The sequence below is a fragment of the Mesoplodon mirus genome (genome assembly GCF_964341445.2).
Source record: "Mesoplodon mirus genome assembly, chromosome: 5".
In the NCBI taxonomy this organism is placed as follows: domain Eukaryota; kingdom Metazoa; phylum Chordata; class Mammalia; order Artiodactyla; family Ziphiidae; genus Mesoplodon; species Mesoplodon mirus.
The window spans coordinates 176769920-176796763 of NC_138980.1; the positions used below are offsets into that span (position 1 = coordinate 176769920).

The 26844-nt window shown below is 41.0% G+C and overlaps 1 protein-coding gene across 3 annotated transcripts in view; it reads left to right on the forward strand.

Moving 5' to 3' along the window:
• The window catches only part of SEMA5A (semaphorin 5A), a 492799-nt gene that overhangs the window by 90781 nt on the left and 375174 nt on the right, over positions 1 to 26844 (forward strand). The window lies entirely within an intron of this gene.

Consider the following 26844-nt stretch of genomic DNA (forward strand, 5'->3'; position numbering starts at 1 on the left):
TGTTATTTTAAATCATTCACTTGACTAGGTGATCTGGTAGTTCCTTCCCTGTTGATGTTTATCATTCTTGTTAACCATGGCAATAGACAGGAAAAAATAGAAAAAAAATCCAACTTAAAGTATGGATCAAAGAAATGGCCAGCAGTAAGGAAACAGTTAAATGAATAATGTTGCATAAATAACATGAATATTATGCAGTTTTTAAAAATCCTGCACTTAAAAGTTTCACTTTATATGCCTGTAAATATATTTTATGCATATCTTTTCAATAACTATAAAGCCTATATAAATTTATGCAATATATGTGCATATATATATATAAAATACATTTCTAAGAAAAGAGACTGTAAAGAAATGCAGCAAAATGATAATAGTGAATTATTTCTTGGTGGCCAGATTGTGAAGGATTTTTTTCTTTTTTTTATACTTTTATAAATGTCTACAATGAATATATGCAGATTACACAATGAAGAAAAAAAGGCCTATGAAAACATTAAGAACATATCTGGAAGTGAACAAAAATTATTATTATACAGGTTTTTTTGACTGCTTCCCCCCATCACCTCCCAACCTTCTTGGGTTCTGCTGTTTTAGACAATTCCTTTGGCTGTTGCCCCAGACCAAGCCAAGGATTATTTCTGTGCCTATACTATAGAACAATACAGTAAAAAATACAATACAGCCTCAATAGGGCTGACTCTGTTCTTTGAACACAGGGCAGGAACTTTCCATTTCAAACCTTATTCGCAGAGCACAGAATAGATTTCCAGAGTCACATAATGCTATCAGGAGGTGACATAAAAGAACAAAAATCAAAACAAAAAACTCTTCCAGAGCACTATATGATGTCTTTTCTATGCTCAGAAATGATAAGGGGCAGATAGAAGAAAAACAAAAGCAAAAACAAAAGCAAACACTGCCAAGCTTTTAGAGAAAAAGCGGAAGAAAAATTTCCCAAAGGACAGATGCCTTTAGAAAACATGACTGGCTGTATGTACTTTTGAGAGACAAAAGTGAGAATTCATAGCTTTTTTAAAATTAAAAGTTGTAGAGCCCCATTCTTAATAATTTGCATTTAGATCTTATACAGTGAAGAGTATTTTACATCATTTTACTAAAAGCAGCAACTTGTTACTTTTTCTACTTTTCTGTATTATGCCTTCAAGCTAAATTGGAAATAAAAATATACCACAGAGCGTTTAATTTTAAGTAAATGAGTTTGCTTGTAACTGTATCATTCAGCAAGGTCGTTAATAAATCTTGTTAAAATGAATACATACAGACTTACTGGTTGACAAAACTGTTAATAGTGACAGTTATTCAACATATTACACTTGTAAAACTGAATTATGCTGCATGTTTCGGATATTTTAACAAATCTCTCTTGCTTATTGTAATTGAACCCAAACCAGTTGCTTTGACAACAGTCTTTTTGAATTTTTTGAAGTCGTGGCTAGTTCTAAACCTGATACTGTAGCCTTTCCTGTGTCTCTGGTGGTTATGGATTGGGGGGAAGAAGTAACATGGTTCTCTCCCTCACTGACTCAGTCAACAGTAACAGAAACCTCGGGGAGGTGGGGTGTGCGTGCCCAGTCCCAGCAAATCTGTTCTGTCCCTGTGCAGCGTCCCCTGAATAAATCTGTCTCCGGGCGCCTGCTGGGCAGTGCTGGGGGGAGACCCATAGTCCTGCAGGAACCTAGGAATCAGCCCTGTTGGTTTTAGACCCCATCATGCTTTCACCCTCAAGTCACCTACATCACTCGTCATGTAGACTTAGGGGTGTGATCCTTGGAGGTGAGGGAATTGGGTTCCCCTGGTTCCTGACCTGCAGGAGAGGGGGGAGAGTCTGCTCCCACCGGGTCCTGAACAAAGTTCTCACTTCCGACTTTCCATTGCTTTGGAAAAGCTTTTCTCCTTAGCCACCTACTCTAATTGAGAAAGTCCTCAATCACAGTTATTAAAGTTTTGATCAAAATTTGGGCTCTTTTCTCCATCTTCTGAACTAGTCTGACAGATTATGCATAATTACATCAGCATCAATTTGATGTGTTAAGTTACAGTAACAAAGGATCCCTAAATTTCCATACATTAGCTAGTGTCTGTTTCTCATTCATGCTCTGTGTGCTTCTGGGGTTTCCAGAAGCTCTACTACCCCAAACCTCACTCTTGGGGGGGGGGGCAGGCTGACTTCTGGGGCCACTGTCACCTGCATTGTTGCTGGTCATTTTGATGGGGAGAACATGGTAATATGGACCACTGTCTCTTAAAGTCTTCTACCCAAGGGGACTCCAGTCCAATCCACTTATAGCAGCCAGAGAAATTATGTGTCCATAGCCCACTTCAAAGAGGTGGGGAGGTGAGATAGTCTACCAGGTGCTGGGAGGAGGGCTCCAGGAAGGCAAGTGAACAGCTTTCACAATTAGTTTTGTTTGTTTTTTTATGTGTCAGGCATAGTCACCCTAACCTTTGCATGTGTAGTATCATCTCATTTACTTCTTCCAACAGGTAGGAACTGTGATGATCCTTATTTTACACCCAGGCTTATATAGGATGTGTACGTGCTCACAGCTGCCCGATAGTGTTGGACAGAGTTGGCTGTGGAATCTAGTCTTGTCTGTTTCCCCAGAGCCATAACTCTTAGCCATTGCACAAGGTTGCTGCAGAATTCTTTTGAGGCCAGCACTGCAGGGACAAGAAACTTGCCATTCCCGGACCTTCTCTAATTGTGCCTGCCTGGGTAATGCAGCCCAGGGAAATACCATAACATCCTGAGGATAGAGTTTGCAGCGTGTGGAAGCCAGATTATTTTCTATCTCCTTCTGAGTCAGACACCTGTGCTACATCCTTATCACTTTGTTTGCAATGATAGGAATTCTTATTAGAGGGCATTTCTTGAGCATTTACCATGTTATGGGCATTGGGATAACCCCTCTGCATATACTGTCTCTCTCTCTCTCTCTTTTTTTTTTTTTTTTTTGGGCCAAGCCACGTGGCATTCGGGATCTTAGTTTCACCAGAGATCGAACCCACGCCCCCTGCATTGGGAGCATGGAGCCTTAACCACTGGACCACCAGGGAAGTTCCTGCACTGTCTCCTTAACTCTTACTCATCCTCATTTAATAAATTAGGAGTGGGTGGCATGCCCAAAGTCATACATGTCATAAGTTGCAGAGTCAGGACTAAGACCCACAGTTGTCTGACTCAGAGCTTGCCTTTGAAACCCTTTGTGCCTTAGGGTATAAGTAAAAGTACTCCAAGTACCCAGGGTTCTTAACAGAGCACTCCTTCCATACAGGCCTGTTAGAGGTTCATTGCAGGATAAAGGTTGCTTTGGATCTAGGATTGAAAACTTTTCTGCCATTAGCATTTGAAGAAGAGGAGGGACAATAGCCATGATCCAAAGGGCCACTTACCCGCACCGCTCAGAGCCCCCAGCATAGTTAGGGTTCCCATTTATATCTCGGTGGGAAGGAGCAGACAGCTGGGGGCTGCCATCTTGGCGCCATCATGTTATGACCAAGTTAGAGAATCTCTGTGAGCCTCATTTCTCTCAGGTGTAAAATGGGGACACCTTGCAAGGGCCTTGAACATGAATTGTCTTCCATAGTCACTTAATGAATGGGGGTGGGTTTTTTGCAAGAATGGAGAGATGTTAGTTTTCTCCCTTGGCTGGCAGCCCTCACTAGCCATCCCAAATAACATTCCATCTGACTGAAACCTATGTTTCCTTTAAACATGGCTTTATGCCAAATGTTCTAGCCATGATTGCAACCCATTGCCCCTCTTAAGACCCACCAGTAGAGGGATTTTGGAGTGATCAGCAAAATTAACCTCTTAAAGCATGCAAAAGTGGAAATTGATAGAACATTCTGGAGAATAATGTGGTAGTATTGATACATATAGGAAAAGCTTTAAATATGTGTGAATCCATTGACTCAGCGATTCATCCTCTACAAGTTTGCCCTAAGGAAATCATCAGAGAGCTTTATTTGAAATGTTTATCTAGTGTCATGCTAGCACTAACTGGAAGCCACCAAAGTACCCAGTAGTTGGGGGTTGGCTAAATAAATGGATACCACCATTTGATAGATTGTTATGCAGTTATTTAATCCATATGTTTGAATAATATTCAAGGATTTGGGTAAAAATAGGTAAAGTAACTCCAATTTTACCTAATAGAAATATATTTACATACCAAAAAAATTGACAGGTACCACATGCCCCCAAAGGTTACCAGAGGGCATTTATAATCCACCAGTAAGAAATCCCTCACTACTCTTATTTTCTTTTTACTTTTTTTGTATTTTCCAAAATTTTTCACAATATAGATAAATGTTCAGAAAAATATTTTAATTTATTTAAAAGGAGATTGAAAAAAAACACTAAGGATGGTTTAGTACTCATGCCTCAGCTTTTCAGGTTGCCATGAAAGCAATATGAGGCCACATCAGGGAGGAGGCCTGGGGATCCTGGTCCAGCTCTGGATGAGATTTGTCAAGATCATTTAGTTTACCTTCTGACAGTAGAGGAGTCAGCCAGTGCCTCGAGTCAGACGTTTCTCATTTGGCAAAATTACTGTCATTTACTGTTATGAAAGCTACAACAAAAAAACAATGTCTGCTTCTTTTGTTTTAAATAAAATCTGATCACAAGTTTCATTCTGAGTAATGAAAGACTCCTTAGCTGACCCTCCTAGCGTGAGTCAGTGGAGCCTGCCATTCTGAATTTGGACTTGGTGGTCACCAGTACGTGAGCAACGCTGATCTTCCTATAGCTCTGAGCAAAGCTTCTTACCCGTCTCTGCTCTCCCTAAAATGGGGATAATGATCCCTGTTTGCTTCCCTAGCTCACTGGGGTGTTGTAAGGATCAGTGGGACTTCTTAGGACTTTAAAGTTTTAGTGCCCTGAATGGTTCAATTACTAATAAAACCGTAAAACTTTCATCAGCAATGTTCCCCTATTTGTAGCATTTAGTAATTCCGCAAAAGGAACCAGCCTCCTGCAGGCACGGTGCCAGGCCCACGCCAGACCAGGATGGGCTCAGGCCTGCCTTGGCCTCTCCACCCACCCTGGCCCCTCCCGCCAGGCCCAGAGCTGCTGGGACCTGCCTCAGCTTGATTCTGCCTTCTAGGTTCCTGCGGCGTATTTACCAAATTCTGTCCAGGTGGAAAGCCACCCATGCTTACAGACCTCTAGTCTGTGCCAGGAAACAGAGACAGTTTTCCATCTAAGCTGCGGGAGTTCTGCAGAGTATCATGGCCAGGTGGAAGCTTGGAATCCCCCAGTGAATGCCCTAGAGCTCCTACCTGTGGAAGTGGAAGATGCTCAAAGTCGTAATCTGGGACTAAGTCAAGGCTCAGCTGGGCTCAGAACAGTTCATGCAACTCAGTTCCCTGTTTCCGGCTTCGGATTCCTTTTGTTTATATGGCTCATGAGATGAAAAGGCCAGAAACTTTGTGTCTGGGGAAGAGGATTGATTTGGACGCTCATTTGTGAGGATGCCTTTGCCTGCTGTCCGCTGGTACTCACTACCAGCGATGAAACTTGTCTCTGCATTGGGATTGCCAGGCCTCATTCTCCTATTCCGTCACATCTGCCCACTCCTGACAAATCTGAGACAGGCTGATCTGAAAACACAGGTTCCCTCTTGGCAGTGACTTTGAAGAGGATTTTAGAAATGCTTGTTGGGAGTGGATGCCAATTATTTAATGCAGTGTGGGAAGAGGAAGGATGAGAAAAACCAGCCAACTACTCAGGTAAAACGAATCCCAGTTCATTAACTCTGAAATATTTATGATAAACATTGAAAATAATAACTTTATAGTAACATAAGAACAGATTGTATTCATTTAATGACTCTTTGATAATTGGATTTCCTTGTCTTTGTATATAAACACATTTACCTAGCTTTCCAAGCTAGAAATCTCAGACTCATTCTATATTCTATCTTTTTTTTTTCACACCCTTTCTCTAATAGCTGCCAAAGTCTACCTCATAAACCACCGCACCCCCAAAATTCTAGCCCTTCTTTTCTGTTCTCATTCTCTGCTTTGATAGATTGAGGTATCCTTCCTTCACTGGCCTCATGACTCCTCTTAGTGTTAGTGGCTTAATCCTTGTTTCCAAGTGATCTCCCAAGCGTAACCAGGTTACCTTTATAAACAGCCACTCAGATCTGTGTACCCCCAGCTCTGAGACCTCACTGAATTCCCATCGCTCTTGAGATAAAGTAAGAAGCAGACTTTGCTTATATGCAGGTCCCTTTGATAATGCCAAAGAAAAATTGTACTGGAGAAGTTAGACTTTAGGTCAGGAAGACTTTGTTCAAGGCTATTGCAGTAGGGGTCAAGACAGTTGCAACAGAGGAGAGAGACTGAACTCAATCCCACTGAAATGAAAAGTGGAAGAGTTTGTAGGCACTGGGGAGAGCTAATGCAAACGTACTGGAGGGTAAGCTGTGACAAAGCGAGAGAGAGGCATGGACATATATACACTACCAAACATAAAATAGATAGCTAGTGGGAAGCAGCCACATAGCACAGGGAGATCAGCTCGGTGCTTTGTGACCACCTAGAGGGGTGGGATAGGGAGGGTGGGAGGGAGACGCAAGAGGAAGGAGATATGGGAACATATGTATATGTATAGCTGATTCACTTTGTTATAAAGCAGAAACTAACACACCATTGTAAAGCAATTATACTCCAATAAAGATGTAAAAAAATAAAAATAAAAAAATGCTGAAATGGTCAAAAAAAAAAAAAAAGTACTGAAGGGCATTAGGGAGGTGGCTGGCTGGTGTGATGAGACCACCTGTGTTTACTAATTGGCACACAGCAGTTAGGCTCCCACCCTCCTACAGAGATTGGGAGACAGGTGCCCTATCTTCCTTGAGGGTCACATTTCAAAAGGACGGTCCCTGGGTCCTTGAGACAGACAATCCTGGGTTGTAAATCTGGCACGAGGCTGTGAGAAGATTTGTATCTCAAAGGGGCAGAGAAAATATTGATGACTCTAAGTTTTCTAAAGTAAATGTTCTAAGAAAAGGGTGGTCAGGGGCCCAGGGTCAGGAAGAAATGTGCCTAAAGTTTAGTCAAGCTGAGGGGAACTTTAAGGCCTTCCTGGTCCAGAGCTGAGCATCACTTTAACTTGTAACCTCATCTCCAAACTCCCTGCCGAGGTGTCTGCAATTGAGCCACACGGAACTTCTCCCGGAAGTTTTGTTTCCGTTCTTGCTTCTCCACGTTAGTGCCTTTCACGCTCTTCTTCATGCTTCTAGAATTCCAGGCAGTGACTAGGACCCAAAATGGTGTAATTAAATATCTACAGGCAGTCAGCCCAATGGACTGAACCTGATTATATTAACTCATTTTAGGTGATTGAAACTGTTCTCTGATTAATACATTTCTCTCACCTGTTTCAAGATCGATACATGTAGGCTTTGGGGGAAATCCTGAGATTTCAGCTCTTGGAAAAGTTACTGTATTTTACATAAGATTCTGATTTTAACCGGAAAATCAAGGAAATTCACAAATAAGAAGACAGTTTCCTAGGAATCACCTGGTAACCTGTTAAAACTGAGACTCTGAGGCCCCACAAGTAGAGATTCTGATTCAGTGAGTCTGGGACGGGCCTGGGACCCTGCATTCTGATGCTTCCTTACTGATTCTGATGGGCAGCCAGAACCCAGCACTAAACGACTGCGTGTCATCCAGCCTTCGTGTGCGTTCTGGATGATGGAACTGGGACTCCTGAAACTGATGATTCAACGAAAGGTTTTGGGTGATGCTTACCTCACAGCGAGCAATCGTTTATGGGCACTTGTGTCAATTTCACACATTTTCTCCCCGTTTCCACTCAGAGTAGGCGGTGATGGTCAGCAGGTCTTCAGTGCCAGTGCCGAGAGAGGCTGGCATTGGTGGCATCATGCCCCCGGAGCCAGCTCCTCCAGCTGAGGCTCCGAGGTTCAATCCCCAGTTAAACTGCAACTTGATACAAAGCAGAAATAGACCCACAGACATAGAAAACAAACTTATGGTTACCAAAGGGGAAAGGGGAGGGGGAGAGATAATTTAGGAGTTTGGGATTAACATACACACACTACTATATGTAAAATAGATAACCATAAAGGACCTACTGTATAGCACAGGGAACTATAGTCAATATTTTGTAATAACCTAAAGGGAAAATAATCTGAAAAAGAATAGGTATATATTTTCACATATATATATGAATATATATTTTTATGTATAACTGAATCACTGCATACATATATATGTATGTATAACTGAAACTAACAAATGTTGTGAATCAACTATACTTCAATAAAATAAATAAACGGCAATTTTACTAAAAGATAAAACAAACAAAAAACTCCTAGTTTTTTGGAAAATATATTGAATGCTACAATTTTAAAAATATGGAAAATTATTAAAATTATTTCTTAAATGATGAAAAGGAGTTTAGCAAACAATTTAAATGGTAGAAAAATGTAAATGAGATCCCCCTCCCCAGAGACAAGCAGGATTAAGTCTCAGGTTTTTCTCCAGAAGTTTTCTAAGCAGATGGAAACATACCACACAGACTCTTTGTAAGAAATGGGAACTTAGATATTGTTCTGACTCCTGCTTGTTTTCATGAAACTCTTTGTCTCAAAGATAGTTCTAGGGCAGCAAATAGATTTACCCCATCCTTTTCAATGCCTGCATTTGAAAGTTATACCGTCCTATGCTTCTAGCCCTGTGACTCTCAACCAGTGCCAATTTTGCTCCCTGGGGGACATCTGGCAATGTCTAAAGATGGTTCTGTTTTCATAGCCCGGGGGGCAGTACTGGGTGCTGCTGGCCTCTAGAGAGTAGAGGCCAGGGCTGCTGCCAGTCTCCCTAAATGCACGGGTTGGTCCCCACAACAGAGAATTAGCTGACTCCAAATGTCTGTGCTTCCACTGTGGAGGAAACCTGCTATAGCATCACTGATTTTAAGACTCCACAGGTTTTGCCTTTAGAGTGTAGCCTACCAACCAATCACAACATAGATAACATTTCCCCAAAGCCACAAAATATAGACCGTGAAAACTCTTTCAGGGGTGAGGGGCACTGCTGTGTAGGCAGCGTGTTCCAGTCTGGGTTTGATTGATGCCTCTGTTGGTTTGGAATGACTTCGGTGGTTTCAGCGCCTACTATGTGTATATGAAGCATACCTTGTTATTTCCTATTGTAAGGCTCTGCTGGAGGAGAGCTAGCTCCTTGGGGACAGAGGAAGGTCGCATTGGCAGAGGAGACCTTGGTGGCCTGGAGCACCCGCCAAACCTATAATTTCGCAGGCAAAATGAGAGTATCCATTTTTAGCCCCAGAGTTTTGTATGCTTTAAATTCTGGCTGCTTTATTTTTGTCACAGCTCCGCTGTGTTTACTTCATACCCAGGAGAAAGGATGTTTTCTTTATAGAATGATTGCTACTGACTAAGTTTAAGAAAAAAACAAACTAATTTGCTAGGAAAACCATGCTTAATTATTAATATTATCCAGACCTCTTGTCCTTCCCAGAGGCTATTGGCAACTTCTCCCATTTAGGTGATACCTTACGTTTATGTGTAGCTTTGTATTTTTCTGGATCTAAGGCAACTCTTTCAAATGCAGTTTATCACCAAATCTCCCTTCTCTGTTTGTTTGTTTCAGTGAACTTTTACCTAGCACTGGTTGTGTCGGAAGCCTTACTTTGCACTTGAGAATCCTTTGTGTTTTTTCAGGTCATGTCTTTCCCAAATAAGACTTTCTTGTTTTAAATAAATAGAGTCTTCCCCATAATATGAGTCTGTTTGAGAGCTTGGTGCATCCTTCTTTTTTGGAAGACTTGCCGTACATTTAGTTCAGGTTTGGGATACCGATGCTCCTGGCACTAGAGTGGAGGTCAAGGTTGCTCATAGCGGTCTCCAGTATTTAGGCCAAGATTGTATGTAGCAATGCAACCATCATAACAATGGAAATATGTAAGGGGAATAAAAGACAGAGGGGAAATATATAGGGAATAAAAGATAAAGACATTTGTGTTTTTTAAATTAAAAAAAAATTTATTGAGGTAGAGTTGATTTAGAGTGTTGTGTTAGTTTCTGGTGTACAATAAAGTGATTTATATATATATATATATATATATATATATATATATGTATTAGTTATGTATATATTTAGTTATATGTATATATCTTCTTTTTCAGATTCTTTTCCATTATAGGTTATTACCAGATATTGAGTATAGTTCCATGTGCGATACAGTATGACCTTGTTGTTTATCTATTTTATACATAGTAATGTGTGTCTGTTAATCCGAAGCTCCTCATTTACCCCTCCCTCCCCGCCTTCCCCTTTGGTAACCATAGTGTGTTTTCTATGTCTGTGAATCTATTTCTGTTTTGTACATAAGTTCATTTGTATCATTTTTTAGGATTTCACAAATAAGTGATAGCCTATGATATTTGTCTTTGACTTACTTCACTTAGTGTGATAATCTCTAGGTCCATCCATGTTGCTGCAAATGGCATTATTTCATTCTTTTTAAAGGCTGAGTAAGTAGTATTCCATTGTATATATGTACCACATCTTCTTTATTCGTTCATCTGTCGATGGACATTTAGGTTGCTTCCATGTCCTGGCTATTGTAAATAGTGCTGCTGTGAATACTGTGGTGCATGTATCTTTTCAAATTAGAGTTTTCATCTTTTTTGGATATATACCCAGGAGTGGGATTGCTGGCTCATATAGTAACTCTATTTTTAGTTTTTTAAGGAACCTCCACACTGTTCTCCATAGTGGTTGTACCAACTTAGAGTCCCACCAACAGTGTAAGAGGGTTCCCTTTTCTCCACACCCTCTCCAACATTTGTTATTTGTAGACGTTTTGGTGATGGCCATTCTGACTGGTGTGAGGTGATACATTGTAGTTTTGGTTTGCATTTCTCTAATAATTAGTGATGTTGAGCATCTTTTCATGTGCCTGTTGGCTGTCTGTAAATCTTCTTTGGAGAAACGTCTATTTAGGTCTTCTGCCCTAGAGCTTTTAAATATCATTTCTGTGCTAGGAAATCTCTATGCTAAATGCACGGCAAAGCCTGTGACTAAGAAAATAAACATTTCCACAAATGATGTAAATTACAATACACTGTACGTATTTGGTTTACTTAGCCATCTTTGGGGTTAGTTCCAAAGAGAAGCCTTGTGCTACTTGTTCAGCAAGGCTTAGGGATGTCTAAGACAGCAAACAGAAGGAATAATTGGAAGCTTACTCTCCATAAGAATAGCAAAATAGATGATAGATAACCAACCAAATTTAAGTCTTAAGGCAACAGATAATCTAAAATTTTTCAAAACATAATGACAAAGGCTTATCAGTTTATATAAGTAAAGGAATACATAGCTTTAATACAGTATTTATATTCATTTGATTGTATTGTACATTTTCAATGACAAGAGAAGAATGAATTCTATGAACTAAGGAATTCCATAATTTCTGGAAGCTAGAAAATGTAAACATGGAACATTTGGTTCTGTTTTGAATTGATAAACATGTCAAGATGAGGAAAACATTTCCCCCTTTTCCTCCCCAAATGAAGATGTGATTGAAAACATTTAGCTTTGAGTAAGCAGCAAAATTTTCCTACTTGGAAATCTAGGATACTATATTTTATTACATGCATTTTTAGACTCTTTAAAAGAATATAGACAGAAATCATGTATTTAAACATCCAATCATGAGTTTAAATTAACTCATAAACATGCTTTAAAAAATACTTTCATGCTTATTGCTATGGATGCAACTGTGTCCGTCCAAAAATTGTATATTGATGCCCTTATTCCCAATGTGGTAGCATTTGCAGATGGGGTCTTTGGGAGGTAATTAGGATTAGAGGAAGTCACAAGGGTGGGACACTCATGAGGGGATTAGCACCCTTGTGAGAAGAGACACCAGAGAGTTTGCTTCTCTCTCTGTGCCATCTGAGCAAGAAGGTGGCCGTCTGTCTGCAAGTCGAAAAGAGGGCCCTCACCAGGGAACTGAATCAGCTGACACTTTGATTTTAGATTGCTAGCTTCCATAACTATAAGAAACACATCTTTTTCTTTTTTAATTTTATTTATTTATTTTTTATTGAAGTATAGTTGATTTACAATGTTGTGTTAATTGCTGCTGTACAGCAAACTGATTCAGTTATACATATATATATATATATATATATATATATATTTATTTATATATACATTTTAAAAATATTCTTTTCCATTATGGTTTATCATAGTATTTTGAATATAGTTCTCTGTGCTATACAGTAGGACCTTGTTGTTTATCCATTCTATATATAAAAGCTTACATCTGCTAACCCCAGGCTCCCACTCCATCCCTCCCCCAACCCCCTCCCCCTTGGCAACCACCAGTCTGTTCTCTATGTGTGTGATTCTGTTTCAAAGATAGGTTCATTTGTGTCATATTTTAGATTCCACATATAAGTGATATTATTTGGTATTTGTCTTTCTCTTTCTGACTTATTTCACTTAGTATGATGATCTCTAGTTGCATCCATGTTGCTGCAAATGGCATTATTCCCTTCTTTTTTATGGCTGAGTACTCTTCCATTGCATATATATACCACATCTTCTTTATCCATTCATCTGTCAATGGACATTTAGGTTGTTTCCATGTCTTGGCTGTTGTGAATAGTGCTGCTATGAACAGAGGGGTGCATGTATCTTTTTGAATTATAGTTTTGTCTGGATATATGCCCAGGACTGGGATTGCTGGATCATATAGTAATTCTGTTTTTAGTTTTCTATTCTGACTGTTTATTTCAACACATCCTGCAGTCTAAATATACCTCCTAAACATGAAACGGTCTACATAAAACAATTTAGCAATTCCTTTCTCATGCCTGTTCAGACAACCAGATCCTTCATTTATACTATTGTTAACATCAAAATCAAAATATCCTAGTGTGTGTTCTTAGGAATGCTTTATACAAACTATCAGAATTTTGAAAATAAACTTTGAGAATAATAGATGTGACATTTTATAGTAATCACAGGTCAATTTAAAAGTGAACTATCCATGGTTAGTAACTAATGATCAAATGTTGCTGCTTTGATTGTATGCAACTTTCTCTTACTAGGTTAAGGCCTTGCTATCTTTAGAACCACTGAAGTAGTGAGTGGAAAATGAGGATCAGGCATTTATTGATACAATGCTTGATTTTGTGCTGTAGTTAAAAATAATCTTATTAAAATAAGTCACTTAAGAAATATATATTTATAGTTTATGATAGACCAGTTCAATGGAATAGTATCCTATATATGCTTATTTTAAATAAAATTGCTTGTATCATTCTAATGGGCTATATCAGTTATCTTATTAATATATTAAAATAATGCAGCAAACTTAGTGGCTTAAAATAACACATCTATTATCTTACTGTTTCTGTGGGTCTGGAGTCTGGATACAGCTTCTTTGGCTTCTCAGCAATGCTGGAATCAAAGTCAGTTGACTGGGGTTGAGGTTTCATCTGAAGGCTTGACAGGGAAGGATCTGCTTTTTGGTTCATTTCCTAGTGGTTGTAGGACTGAGGGCTTCACTTCTTGCCAGGGGCTTCCTTCAGCAACTAGAGGCTGCCCACAGCTCCTCGTCGCGTGGACTTCTCCAGCTTGGCTGTTTGCTTCCTCAAAGCCAGCTAAGGAGGAGATTCCAGCAAGGCAGATGCTGCACTCTAATATAACAGAGTCATGTAATCACTCATAGCTTGTCACCTTTGCTTTGCTCTGTTGGTAGAAGCAAGTCACAGGCCCCACCTACCTTCAAGTAGGGGGATCTTGCAAGGAAGGTATCCTGTGAGCTGTCCTAGAGTCTTCCAGAAACATGGTCCATCAATAGCTTTCTGGAAGACATTTCCAGTTTTTAAAGAAAACAATGTAATTATGGGAAATTTAAAGATTAGATATTAGATATTAACCTTATAATATATAAAATGCACTGTATTTAATTATTGCCACCAGCATTGATTAAAAATCTTCCTGGTCCATATTTTATCTTGTGAAAATGGATGAAATCAAGAGCTTAGTCTTCTAAGACTACCTGAATCGGTTTTCATCCAAAATAGCTTACCTTCTCCTGATTGAAGCTGATAGTAGCATGTGATGGTTTTAAAGTATGTCACTGTTGATGCAAATTTCATTCTAAAATGTGTACCCCTTTGGGACTCCTGGCTGAGCCTCTCGGCTCCTTACACCTGCCTGTTAGCTGTCATTGGGTCCCCCAAATAGTGATGCTCAGACATGTTCCATGGAGTTGGCACTGCCATCCATGGCAATCCAAAGCTTCTTGTAATATATTTCATAGAAAAGTTGACTTTTACATATGGACAACCAGCCGTTTGTGGACACTTTCCCTGGTCCATCCCGGAGCTTCAGCTAATGGACTCATCATGCAGCCCCAGAGCAGTTTGCAGCCACCTTTTATGGTTTGACGTGCGATCAGACCATTCGCTGCCTGAACCTACATGCTGGACCACACGTGGATGGGTGCCTGCGTCCGTATTTCATTAACTGCTTTATTACTGATGTGCTTACACAGTGGAGCAGCTGAACATCTGAGGAAAGTGCCTCATTGCCAAATACTCCTCTTAGTTTCAGGCAGTTACCTCAGGTTTATACTTTCTATGTTATCCTGAATTGTTGAGAAAGAACAAAAGACTGGTCTGATCAATTTTTAGAAGGTAGCCCACTTGAAGATTTAGAACAAAACTGTTATCACTAGGGAAAAAAATGGGACCCATTTGTCATCAGCTCTCTGGACCTTTCCACATGGTAAGGCATAACTGCTCCGCCCCATTCTCATATGAAAGGAGAGGCCCTGATTTTTAGAGAATAAGTTTCCTTTTCCTTTTGTACTTCATATCAAAAACTTGTCCTGTGACCCTTTCAAAACATGGTCCTTATATATTAGAGGGCATCAAATTGATGTTTCTTAGTTTTTGCTTTTTTTTCCTGGAATTTCCTAGACCTGAAAGTGGCATTAAAGAAAATTACCTAAACATACCAACTTCATTTTATAGATTAAACAATGAGACCCACAAAGGTAAATCTGTGGACCCAGGCTCATAGAATAAATTAACCCTGGCCCTCTAGGCCATCCCTTTTTTGGTTTAAGGAACAATTCCATTTGTTATAGTGATAGAATTATTGAGTACAAACTTTGAGCTAGGAACTTGGCATGCATAGTTTTGAAAGCTCATAACTTTCTTTTAACCTGATTGCTGTTATTTCCCTGCTTTTACATGGGAAACAACTTAAGAAAGGTAATAAACAAAACAAAAAAAACCCACAAAAAACCGTGTCCCTGCTACCCAGGTAGAAAGTCGTAACAGGATTTTAACTTGGGTCATGGCGCCATTTCTAGTGTTCTGGGGAGCCTTTTTCCAACTTTTCTTAGAGAAGAAGGAGATGTGGATTCATTCAGGCACAGCCATTATGGGTGGGTGACATGTTCTTCTGTTCTTTTTAAAGTAACTTGGAAAGTTCTGGGCCGTATACTTTCAGGAGTTGAACTTAGAAGCAGCAGGTTTTTAGCAGAAACAGGGAGACAATTATTTCCCAAAAGCTCTGAAATAGGTACATGGTTGGGCTGGTTTGTTAGGATTGATTCAGAAAATTTAGGGGGTAACAGTATTGAGCCCTGGGGGCTTTGAGGCCTATTCAAGACTAAGGAAGTTTCCATGGGGAGAGGAAAGGCGAGTTGAGTCTCTTTGTAGAGCAGTCTGAGTAGAGTTCTTCTGAGGATTTCCCTCTTTGATCCTATTCTCTTTTGGTGAGGCAGGCCCCTCTGTTGTCATTGAAACACCTCGTTGAAAGGCAGTTCTGAATGGTTTTTAAAATGAGGTCTGGTGAGGTCCAGGGCTGCTTGAAGTTCCCCAGAGCTGGGTTTCCCCCTCGCTTGGAATCACACTGTATGTTTTAAGAAGCTTTCGCGGTTCGACCCTTCTGGTTTGTTATTGCAGCTGGACCCACTTAGTCCTCCCTTGTCTCCTCCAGCCCTTTTGTGGTTCGGGGTACTGCTTGGAGCGTTAGGACCGGGTTGAAGGGATAAGAGGCCAAGGCCACGGACACATCTGCTTTCTGTTAGCACCCAGAGTCACAGGTGCCCCTAATGGGGCCCTGCCCACTCACCAGAAATGGTCCTCTTTTCTTCTCCCCTCTCTGTGTTCTCCTTGAATTCCCTTGAAAGTCAGGGTTTTTCATTTTCTCCTTTTGTGATGTTTTGTTCTCTGCTTTCAGTTACCCCCTGTTCTTCCGCAGGCAAATCTTGATTCTCACCTGCACTCAGATTCCTGACACTTGTCTTTATGGCAGCAATTATTTGCAGTGGGTTGTAGAAGAGAGATTAAACTGCCCAGGAAGGCACAGTGTGACCATGACACATATGTCCCTCCCTGGCCCAGCTGGGGACAGAGCAGCTCTTTGTTGAGCTGGGTAACAAGGAATTCAAACCCTGCTGAAAGAAGAAGCTGGTGAGTAGAAATTCTGCAGGGAACCTAGAAGGATTTACTTTAATTAGAATTTATGCCCCGATCTAAGTCCTGTAACTGCGGGCTTCTTGGAAACAAAGAGCTGACTTCTGCTGTAATTGGCAGATGGAGACTTGATTCTTTCTAAGCACCTTCTCTGGTCGTCCTCAAACTCTTTTTGAGCACGTTCTTCTCTCTGTGCTTTGTGCCTCTGAGGCTCTCCAGATAACGTGTACCCTGCTGACTCACACTTCCTGGAAGGGTCTTCTGAAAGTTTTAGTCAAATACCAACCGTTTCTCTGCTTTTCAGCTCAAAATTTTAGTGGTGCTTAAGCTGCCCTTTCATGCTGCCACTAGATCTCTCCAAAACTCTCAGTGAACGTATACACACATCCTTATTTTTAGCATCTAGTATTCGGAGAGAACAAGGACGTTTTAGAGCCAGCTTTGGCTGAAAAGCCAGATGGAATAGTCGTTAACAACAAAATTCTCACGATTTCTTATTACAGGATTGCTCGATCCCAGTCTGAAACCTGTTTCCTGTCCTGGCCTGTTCATGTAGGCACGTTACCTCCTAGTCTCAAGAGCTAAGCCCCTGGTCTGCTAACTAACCAGGGAACTCCTTGAGAGGTGTGGTTAGTCTGCAATAATCACAGCTTCAGGTGTAGGCAAGATACAGCCCTGTCTGAGGCTGGTGAAATAAAAATGCAGGTACCTGACTCATATCTGTCATTCTTGGGTTTGATTTATCATTGATAGATGATTCTGATTTTCTCTATGAATGTGTTTGTGGAGCCTACCGGCTTATAGTTTTGTGATCATGGTTGAAAGTACTCTTTCTGAACTTGGGAAATTGTTTGTGCGTTGCTTTTTCAGTATGTTTTCTTAGTCTGAGGGCACATGTGAGCCATTTCTGTTCTTCTCACTCTCTTTCTTTGGACAACTCCCTGTGTATAGGTGGAGGTGGGGGGAAGATGCTCAGTTTTCTTTCCTTTTTTTCATTATAAAAGGAGGAATGTAGTTTACAAGGAAGTCAGTTCCATTCCAAAAGGTAATAATTATAAAGGGGAGGATTTTCTAGAGGAAAAAGCCTGTAAAACCATAAGGAAACAAGAAAGTAATGGCTTTGGGCCTTTTTATTTTATGGCCTTTATGGATTGCTTGGCCTATTTTGTTTTTTAATGTTAAAGGTCTCAGTGTACTTTGTAGTGTAGTGATTCAGTTGAATTAAGACTTTCATGAACTAGGAAAAAACCAGTACTCACTGGTCTGTACCAGTTTAACGTTTTCTCCTTTACATGCTGTGTAACAAGAAAACACTTTCCTATTTGACATGTGACCGATGGGAATATGCCAGAGGGCCAGTGTGATGTGTTTGGAACTTCAAGTTAATAGCCTCGGTTGTCAGGCATCTATTATCTCAAGTGTAATGAGACACAATCAACTCTTTAGACTGTCATCATCCTTTAAATCAAGGGAGCAAGGATCATCATCTGCTGCAGACCCAAGGATCTGGTTCACATCATATAATGAGGGCTCTAAGGAGTCCTGCCAGCCAAAGCCAGAGCCCCCAGTCAGCAAGCAAGTGACCTTGGCCACTGGCCTGTCATCCCTGATGCCCGGAATCATGCTGATGTCTGTTTCTGAGGAGTCTGTCACTCTATAAAGGTTAATGGCAGACAGCCAGGCACCAGGGGCTCCCACAGTTTGCTCCTACTGTGATGAGCTCTAGACTCCTCAGAAGCCAGAGGGCCAATAGTTTTCTTCTCAAGAACAGTCAGATAGCTTGTGTCTTTGGAGTTTCCATTGCCTGATCCCTCATCTCCGTCCATTGAGGTGGCCCCTCCTCTGTGTGACATACACTCCACTCATGCAATCCTGCCCACTGCCCACCTTCACATCATCTTACATCAGCCAGCATCTGACATTCCCATGTAGAGCTGGGACATGGTTATGGTATTCTGTCTGTGGTTCATGACCTTCACTATTTACAGTCTGTCCTTACGGAGGACTCATAGTACTCATGCCCTGTAAGTTCATCATGAATTCTGAATTAGCTAGTCCTGAATCATTGCTCCTAGGGGACATACAGGGCTAGGTTCCTGCGAGCTTCTGTCCCTACATCTTCATCAACCTACGAATAAAGAACCTCATTTTAATGCATATTTCTGATAAAGACACCTTATTTAATATATAGTTGATCCCTTACCTTTGCACTTACAGCCAACAGCACATTTTGTCGTAACAAATAAGTTTTAACTAGTAGGTGAATTCACAAATATGGAATCTGTAAGTGTGGAATCCATGAATAATGAGGATCGACTGTATTTTCTTTTTCTCTCATGAATATCAGTTACCATTTGAAAGAAGTAATGTTTCGAGTTGTCCAACTCTGTTTGTACTCTGAATCCCATAGGTGCAAAGTAGATGTTTAAGCTCCTGGTAAGGAAGCAGGATTTTCTGTCAATCCCTCTGTCCTTGGTATTTGCAGCATCACTGGTGGAAAACTTCCCAGCCTTTGAAGCAGCTCTCAGACATTCCTTCTTCCTGATGGAATTAGACCTCTTTGGACACTTTCCTGCCTGTCCTTGTGTGGCCTCTTTATCTCTGGACATCAGTGCTTCTGCTTTGACCTGGAGGAGAACAATGATTTTAGAGCTTTTGTAATAAATAACACCTTGAATAACAAGCTGGGTGAGGAAACTAGGCACATCTACCGAGCAAGTGATGACAATGGTTACTTTGCATCTCTAGTTTCTCTTTTTAAATTTTGCTTAGGGAGAGTGTGGCTCGAAGGTAAAAGAAAGTTTCATTTGCTCTGGGTTAAAGACGTGTCCTTATTTGTGCGAGCCCACCATGATTCTTTTAACAGGGCTGTGAAACTTCCTTCTGAAACACAGTGCCGGCCTCTGTGCCATGGTGGGAGCCATCAGGGGCCAGGCTGGAATAATCTGGGCGGGGATGCTTTTCTTCTTGTGAGATCATGTATTGGCACGTGGGCTGGCACGCTGGCTGAGTTGCAACAGAGCTTTCTCCCTGAGCTGCCGACGTCTGCTGACAAGCCAAGGACGGCTCTGAAATTCCTGCACAGCATCTTGCTTTGGGAAGCCTGCGGTTCCTCGATCACTGTGTGTCTGTCAAAGCAAATTGAAATCGAGGAGAAGGGGGCTCCCTCTGGTGATTTCAGCAGGGATGAAGGTGTCTTCTGAGCAATGACAGTTCCCAAAGTGAACGTCCTTGAGGGAAGAGAGCTCATGTCATTGTAAGTTCTCTGCCCTTCCTTTCTTTAAAGGTCTGTGGTAGCCATAAGGAGCACTGTAGGGCCCGTGCGGGCTGTAGGACTGACAAAAGGAAAAAAATGCTGGTGGGAAGGGTGAAGCAAGGGAACGAGGGGAAGAGTCTGTTTCTATTGACAGTTTGTCCTTTGATGGCAGATGGACTAGGTGTAGGGTTAAAACCTTTCAGTTATTCAGATTTACGCCATTATGATTATTTTTTCCCTACTACTGTATGGTTCAGATAGAACCAAAACTGTTACTTGGTGTCCACACTTTGTCAGGTGCCTTGTCTGCAAAGTGGAGTTCCCGTCTGCCATCCATGGCCAAGAGAAGAAGATGATGATGAGGAGGTTGACCTCTCCCAAGGTTCACAGCAGAGGGAAATCATGAAAGCTGGGTCTTTCTCATCTCAGGATGGTTATGATCAATTTGCATCTTTTTAGCTTCTGTTGAAAGACCCGTGTGTCCCCCAGAATATGCAACTAAGAGAGACCTAATGTGCTGGGAGTGAGGAGTTTGTCAAGGAATGTGGGTAAAGACCATGCTATTACATGAAGCTATGGTTTGGTGGTTTACCTTAGGAGTCTTTGAGACAAGCAGCTGTAACCAAAATTTCATGCTACTTTTCTGATTTACAACTTCTTTTACAATATTTGGAAAGGCAGCATCATTTGAGAAATTGTCAGTAAATAATGCATAGCCCTGCCCCAGGGCAATCTGAAGCACATGACGACGTAAATGGCCAACAAGGCAAGATGTTTTGTTCCAAGAATAATAACGGGTCTTATCACATCTTCCCACATTGCTATCAGCTTTCCATGTGAATGAGGGGTTCTGTTTATGGTTTAATTTCCCTGATGTTCACAGTGACGGCTGCATTGATGGGATGGTCCATAATTAGATGGTAGTTCCTCTGGTGAGATGTGTGAGGAGAGAGAGACAGGTTTTGCACTAACACTGTGCTGAGACGCTAGCTGTCTGCTGGTCCAAGAGAGGGGACGTGGATGAGAAACCTGATGTGACAAGAATGTCTTATTTTCACATGAGTATATAGTTTGAAAAACAAAATCCCAAAGCAAGGACAAGTCTGTATCCTGCTGTCACTTGACTTTATTTTCTGTATCACTGTTTTGTCCTCTTCACTAGAGTCATATAGACCTTTCTTTAAAGCTGGATTCAATTGTTAGGCTCATTACCCTCATGGAATAGTACCACTTCTGTAGGCCTAAGTATGAACGGAGTCAAAAAACATAACATTGAGATTAAAATGCACATTTTAAAGTCAAGCATAAAATAGCCCTAAGCACAGATTGATTTTCTGGTGTTAAATTATCTAAGATGCTTTTAAGTTTTTAACTGGGTAAAAAGCACGTCATAATTTCATGTTCATGTTGTCCAGAGCACGTGCATGTTTTCTAAAGCTATGTATGACATGGAAAACTAGAAGGTGAAAGGGAGCCGCTTTATACTTCCTTATTCTGCAGTTAACTGGGGAGAAGGGACATAGGGTGAGCAGACCATCAGCCAAGGGTCAAGTATGTTCAGGACACTGCATGGGTGAAGGGGCCTGAAACCCGTGATTATAGAGAGAACGGAAGCCCAAGAACAAAGAACTGTGGATTTTGTTTTAATCAATCGCTGCAGAATTGCTATGTAGGAAACACTCCAGTTCAAATGAATACAATTAGTTCAGAACTTAGAGTAATTTTTACTTAGCAATTCACCTGATAGCTGTGAAAAATGGGTTTACTTAGGGAATTATCAGTATAAGCATTCGCTTTACAAAAAATAATGTGTATATCACTAAGGAAAGACATTTTCCTGACTGGTCACTGTTGGCCACCGGGTTGGCCTTGTTCTCCTGTCCTGACTCTGTGCACGTGAGTGGCCATCTTTCTATGGGGACATCTCTGAGCACCTAGAGAGGTTTTGGGGGGAATGGAGGCAGCTCCCCCAGGGAGTCTGCAGAAGGACCCTTGTATATGTCAGTCAGCTTCATAGATAAGAAGAGAGCAATTTTGGCTCCTTTGCACAGGAGAGTCTGGGATAAGTTAGGATCTTACAAGAGCATAAACAGGATGTAAAAAAGGGGACCCAGACCTGTAGGAGTAACATCAGAAAGCTGCCTCTGAGACTTGAAATCCTTCTAAAGAGAGGTGAAAGGAGAACTTTATTTTGAGCAGAGATGGGATCAAGGCAAGCCTCAAGCCACTGGTCCAGGAAGGTGTGACTTCCTTTCCTCAAGACTTTCTCTCCCACATAGCCACCACCCACCATCTCCTACCCTGGCACCTGCTGAGTGCCTGGCATCTTCTAGACCTGGAGGAGGGCCAGGCAGCATCTCAACCCCACCTAGGTTTGGTGTGCTCTGTTTTTCTGGGTGATTTTGATTGCTGTCAGACTGGATGATGTGATGCCGAGTTGGAAGAGTATCTCAAGAAGATGACTTTAGGATTATTCCCCCGGGTCCATGGGTCCATTATCATCTGCACACGCCTGGAAGTAAAATGAAGGAAACCTTATTGGATGTTTGCCCATCTACCTAAGCCTGGGCTTGGGGACTCAAAGTTGAATAGGACAGGATGAGTGCCCTTGATGGGGGAAGCAGACAAATAAACAACAGAGGGTGATATGATATAACCAGAGGCGGGCACTGGGTGTCCTGGTCACAGAGGAGGGGTGACTGCATTGCATGGGGACACAGGGGACACGTGGATTTCAGAGAACCAGCTGGGATGCAGAAACGGCTCTTAGGATGATTGGCTTGAGTGACGAGGTTGAGCCAACAAGATATAATCCAAAAGGGCAAGAAATACAGAGTTCTTGATTCAGATTCATAAATAAACTTCATATGTACCACAAGGAGGGGAGTTACTTTCTCAGTAGCTTGAAAAATCAAAAGAAAAAAAAAAAAAGAAAGCAATGGCAGTGGTCAGTTTCATCCTGTCCATCCAAAAGAGGAGGGGTTTGTTTTCTCGACAGTTTATGAAAAGGAAACCCAAACCCACCCCGTGGTGGAGGCAGGGAGAAGGGACAAGGCAAACAGTCACTGGGGGTTTGTATGGGTCAGACATGACGTGGATCACTCTCCCTGTGTTGTCACATTTGCTGGTAGAGCTTGTCAATGGAAAAATAATGGAACACAATTTTGTAAAAGGCCGCCTGTCTTTCAAACCAGTCTTGTTTCCTTTCCACTTAGTCCAGTGGAGCAGGGTTTGTATTGAACGCAGTGGTTAGCAGTTGACTGTGGCTCCTTTAATAGTCAGTAAACGCAGAAGTTTCCCCATTATTCAACACTCCTGTCCCAGGTCTGATATTTTGGTCCATGGTGACACTAATCAAGGATGGGGAAAGAGATGCAGGTAGGGGGGACACCCTTAAGTCAGGGTCGTGGGCTGACATGTTTAATGTGTTGCAAAGCAAATGGAGAAAGCATCTTTGATTCATACAAAAAGGAGTGTCTTTTCTACAGCAGGTTTGCATCAGGACGCACCCGGCCTTCTGGTTCCATTTAGTGAGTCCGATTTGATCAGATCTTGTCCTTGCTGGAGGCTGCAGGATGGGAAGAATGGCCTCATGACTAATCTAAGGCAGCTGACATGGTTGTTTTTAAACATTAGTGAAGCTATGCTGGTTCTTTCTGGGGAAGAAGTTTCAGTACAGTTTGTGCTGAAATGGGTGACATGACTCATTGCCAAATGTAAAGAAATGAAAATCTTTTTAGTCCCCTACATGTATAAACACTAAACACAGCCATGTTTATAGGAAAGTTAGACACCATCTGGTTCAATACAAAGTAGCCTATTTATTATTTTTATCACTAATTTATATTGAGAGGCTGGCAAATAGAACAGAAGTAGATTTTGGGTTATGCAACACACCCAGAGATTCATATAGTGTTAATCCTGCTATAGCCTCAAAAGCATGAAACAAATGCATCTCTGAGCAACTTGGCCTCTCGCAGTAATGAAGAAAGGAGTTGTCTTCTTTCTTAGTCTTGGAGCCCACCTTTGACAATGGAAAACCCAACAAAGTCATTGGGACTGATTTCAGCAGGTTTTAAATGTCCATTATTCGTCTTTTTTTTTTTTTTTTTAACATCTTTACTGGAGTATAATTGCTTTACAATGGTGTGTTAGTTTCTGCTTTATAACAAAGTGAATCAGTTATACATATACATATGTTCGCATATCTCTTCCCTCTTGCATCTCGCTCCCTCCCACCATCCCTATCCCACCCCTCTAGGTGGTCACAAACCACCTAGCTGATCTCCCTGTGCTATGTGGCTGCTTCCCACTAGCTATCTATTTTACATTTGGTAGTGTATATATGTCCATGCCACTCTCTCACTTTGTCACAGCTTACCCTTCCCCCTCCCCATATCCTCAAGTCTATTCTCTAGTAGATCTGTGTCTTTATTCCCATCTTACCCCTAGGTTCTTCATGACCTTTTTTTTTTCTTAGATTCCATATATATGTGTTAGCATACTGTATTTGTTTTTCTCTTTTTGACTTACTTCACTCTGTATGACAGACTCTAGGTCCGTCCACCTCACTACAAATAACTCAATTTCTTTTTCTTTTATGGCTGACTAATATTCCATTATATATATATGTGGTTGCTTCCATGTCCTGGCTATTGTAAATAGAGCTGCAATTAATATTTTGGTACATGACTCTTTTTGAATTATGGTTTTCTCAGGGTATATGCCCAGTAGTGGGATTGCTGGGTCATATGGTAGTTCTATTTTTAGTTTTTTAAGGAACCTCCATACTGTTCTCCTGAAAAAGGGAGCTGGAGGAATCAGGCTCCCTGACTTCAGACTATACTACACAGCTACAGTAATCAAGACAGTATGGTACTGGCACAAAAACAGAAATATAGATCAGTGGAACAGGATAGAAAGCCCAGGGATAAACCCATGCACATATAGTCACCTAATTTACAACAAAGGAGGCAAGAACATATCATGGAGAAAAGACAGCATCTTCAATAAGTGGTGCAGGGAAAACTGGACAGATACATGTAAAAGAATGAAATTAGAACACTCCCTAACACCATACACAAAAATAAACTCAAAATGGATTAAAACCTACATGTGAGGCCAGACACTATCAAACTCTTAGAGGAAAACATAGGCAGAACACTATGACATAAATCACAGCAAGATCCTTTTGACCCACCTCCTAGAGAAATGGAAATAAAAACCAAAATAAACAAATGGGACCTAATGAAACTTAAAAGCTTTTTCACGGCAAAGGAAACCATAAACAAGACCAAAAGACAACCCTCAGAATGGGAGAAAATATTTGCAAATGAAGCAACTAAAAAAGGATTAATCTCCAAAATTTACAAGCAGCTCATGCAGCTCAATATTAAAAAACAAACAACCCAATCCAAAAATGGGCAGAAGACCTAAATAGACATTTCTCCAAAGAAGATATACAGATTGCCAACAGATACATGAAAGAATGCTCAACATCATTAATCATTAGAGAAATGCAAATCAAAACTACAATGAGATATCATCTCACACTGGTCAGAATGGCCATCATCAAAAAATCTACAAACAATAGATGCTGGAGAGGGTGTGGAGAAAAGGGAACCCTCTTGCACTGCTTCTGGGAATGTGAATTGATACAGCCAGTAAATGTCCATTATTCTTCATGCCTTTGGAGATATGAATGTTCTGAAATGATTTCAGTGCATTTGCTGGATTTAAGCCAAAAAACAAGGGCATAGTTTCCCTGTTAAATCAAAACATGATTTGCTTGGCCCAGGTTGCTCTATCCCATGTAAAACAGCAGCATTAAAGTCTGGGCACATAAAATAAATGAAGACATGGAGAACCCAGAACTGACACAGCCCAGCACGCATATTGGATTGGCTTGTATGGGTTTGTACTAATCTGATTGTCCTTACCGAGTTAAAGGAGAACATCTTTATGTTTCTCTCTACTGAACTGGAGAGAGAGCATCCTTTGTAGCTGGAAAGTTCCAAAAGACTTCTTCTATCTGTTCTTCTTTTAGGAAAATATTTTTTCTGAGTGATTTACCCCATTGCCATTTCAGTAACAGTTCATTGTGAATTTCACAATCTGCTATCTTTCCAGGGATAAAAACCATCTTCTCCTTCATGCTCTTGCATGAGACCTTTGTCTGCCTTAGCTCAGCTTCGTGCTGAGAAGGTTTTGGTGTCAGTTGTGAGTTTAATCTGTGGCAGGCATTTCCTTCTTCCTATGTAATGACCAAAGGGCTGATTTAAGAACCCAAGCCCGTCCTGTTTGCTTTAACAGAAGTAGCAACAGTAGTTAAGTAATTTTTTGAGTTAAATCTTGATGTTACAATTAAATCTTGAATTTCGAGCCCAAGTTGAATCTTGGATCTCTTTTGTGTGGGCAAGCTACTGCTTACAGGGTAGTCTTGTTGAGTGTGTTGTTCCGAATAAGTAGGAATTGAGAGACCAGATTTTTCAAAAAGCCTCAGACAGCCTTCTCTTTCTGGGTAATGATATTCTAGTCTACAAAGGACAGATCAATTTAGCTGTCAAAATGAAAGCTGAGAGGCCAACTGCCCATGCAAATTAACCACTTGTGCAAGAGCTTCAAAACTGCCTGCGTGAAAAGTGAGTCTGTCCTTTGAAAACTAGGCACATGGCAGCAGAAAGAAGAAAGTAGTCACCATTCGGAGATGTTGGTGTCCTTAAGAGCCGATCTTAGAAGTTACTCATTTTGAGCAGTCGCTTAGTCTTAGGCAACTTGTTTACTTGAATAAAGTTGTCATTTTTTGCTCTTTCTTTCTCTCTGCTCCCATGCCTCCTGGCAGCTCAGAACGTATCTTATTGTCTGGTGTGGGAACAGAGGAATAGAAAGAGTTTTTTATACAAGCTTTGTGTCAGTTACTGAGGCAATATATTTGTTCCAAGGTCAGCAATTCCTACCAGCTTTAAATACTCACCAAAGGATGAGCTGCAGGAAGACAAAATGGAAAACAATTGGGTTTCTTTCTTCCCATATGTTGTTAGGATTAGTCAA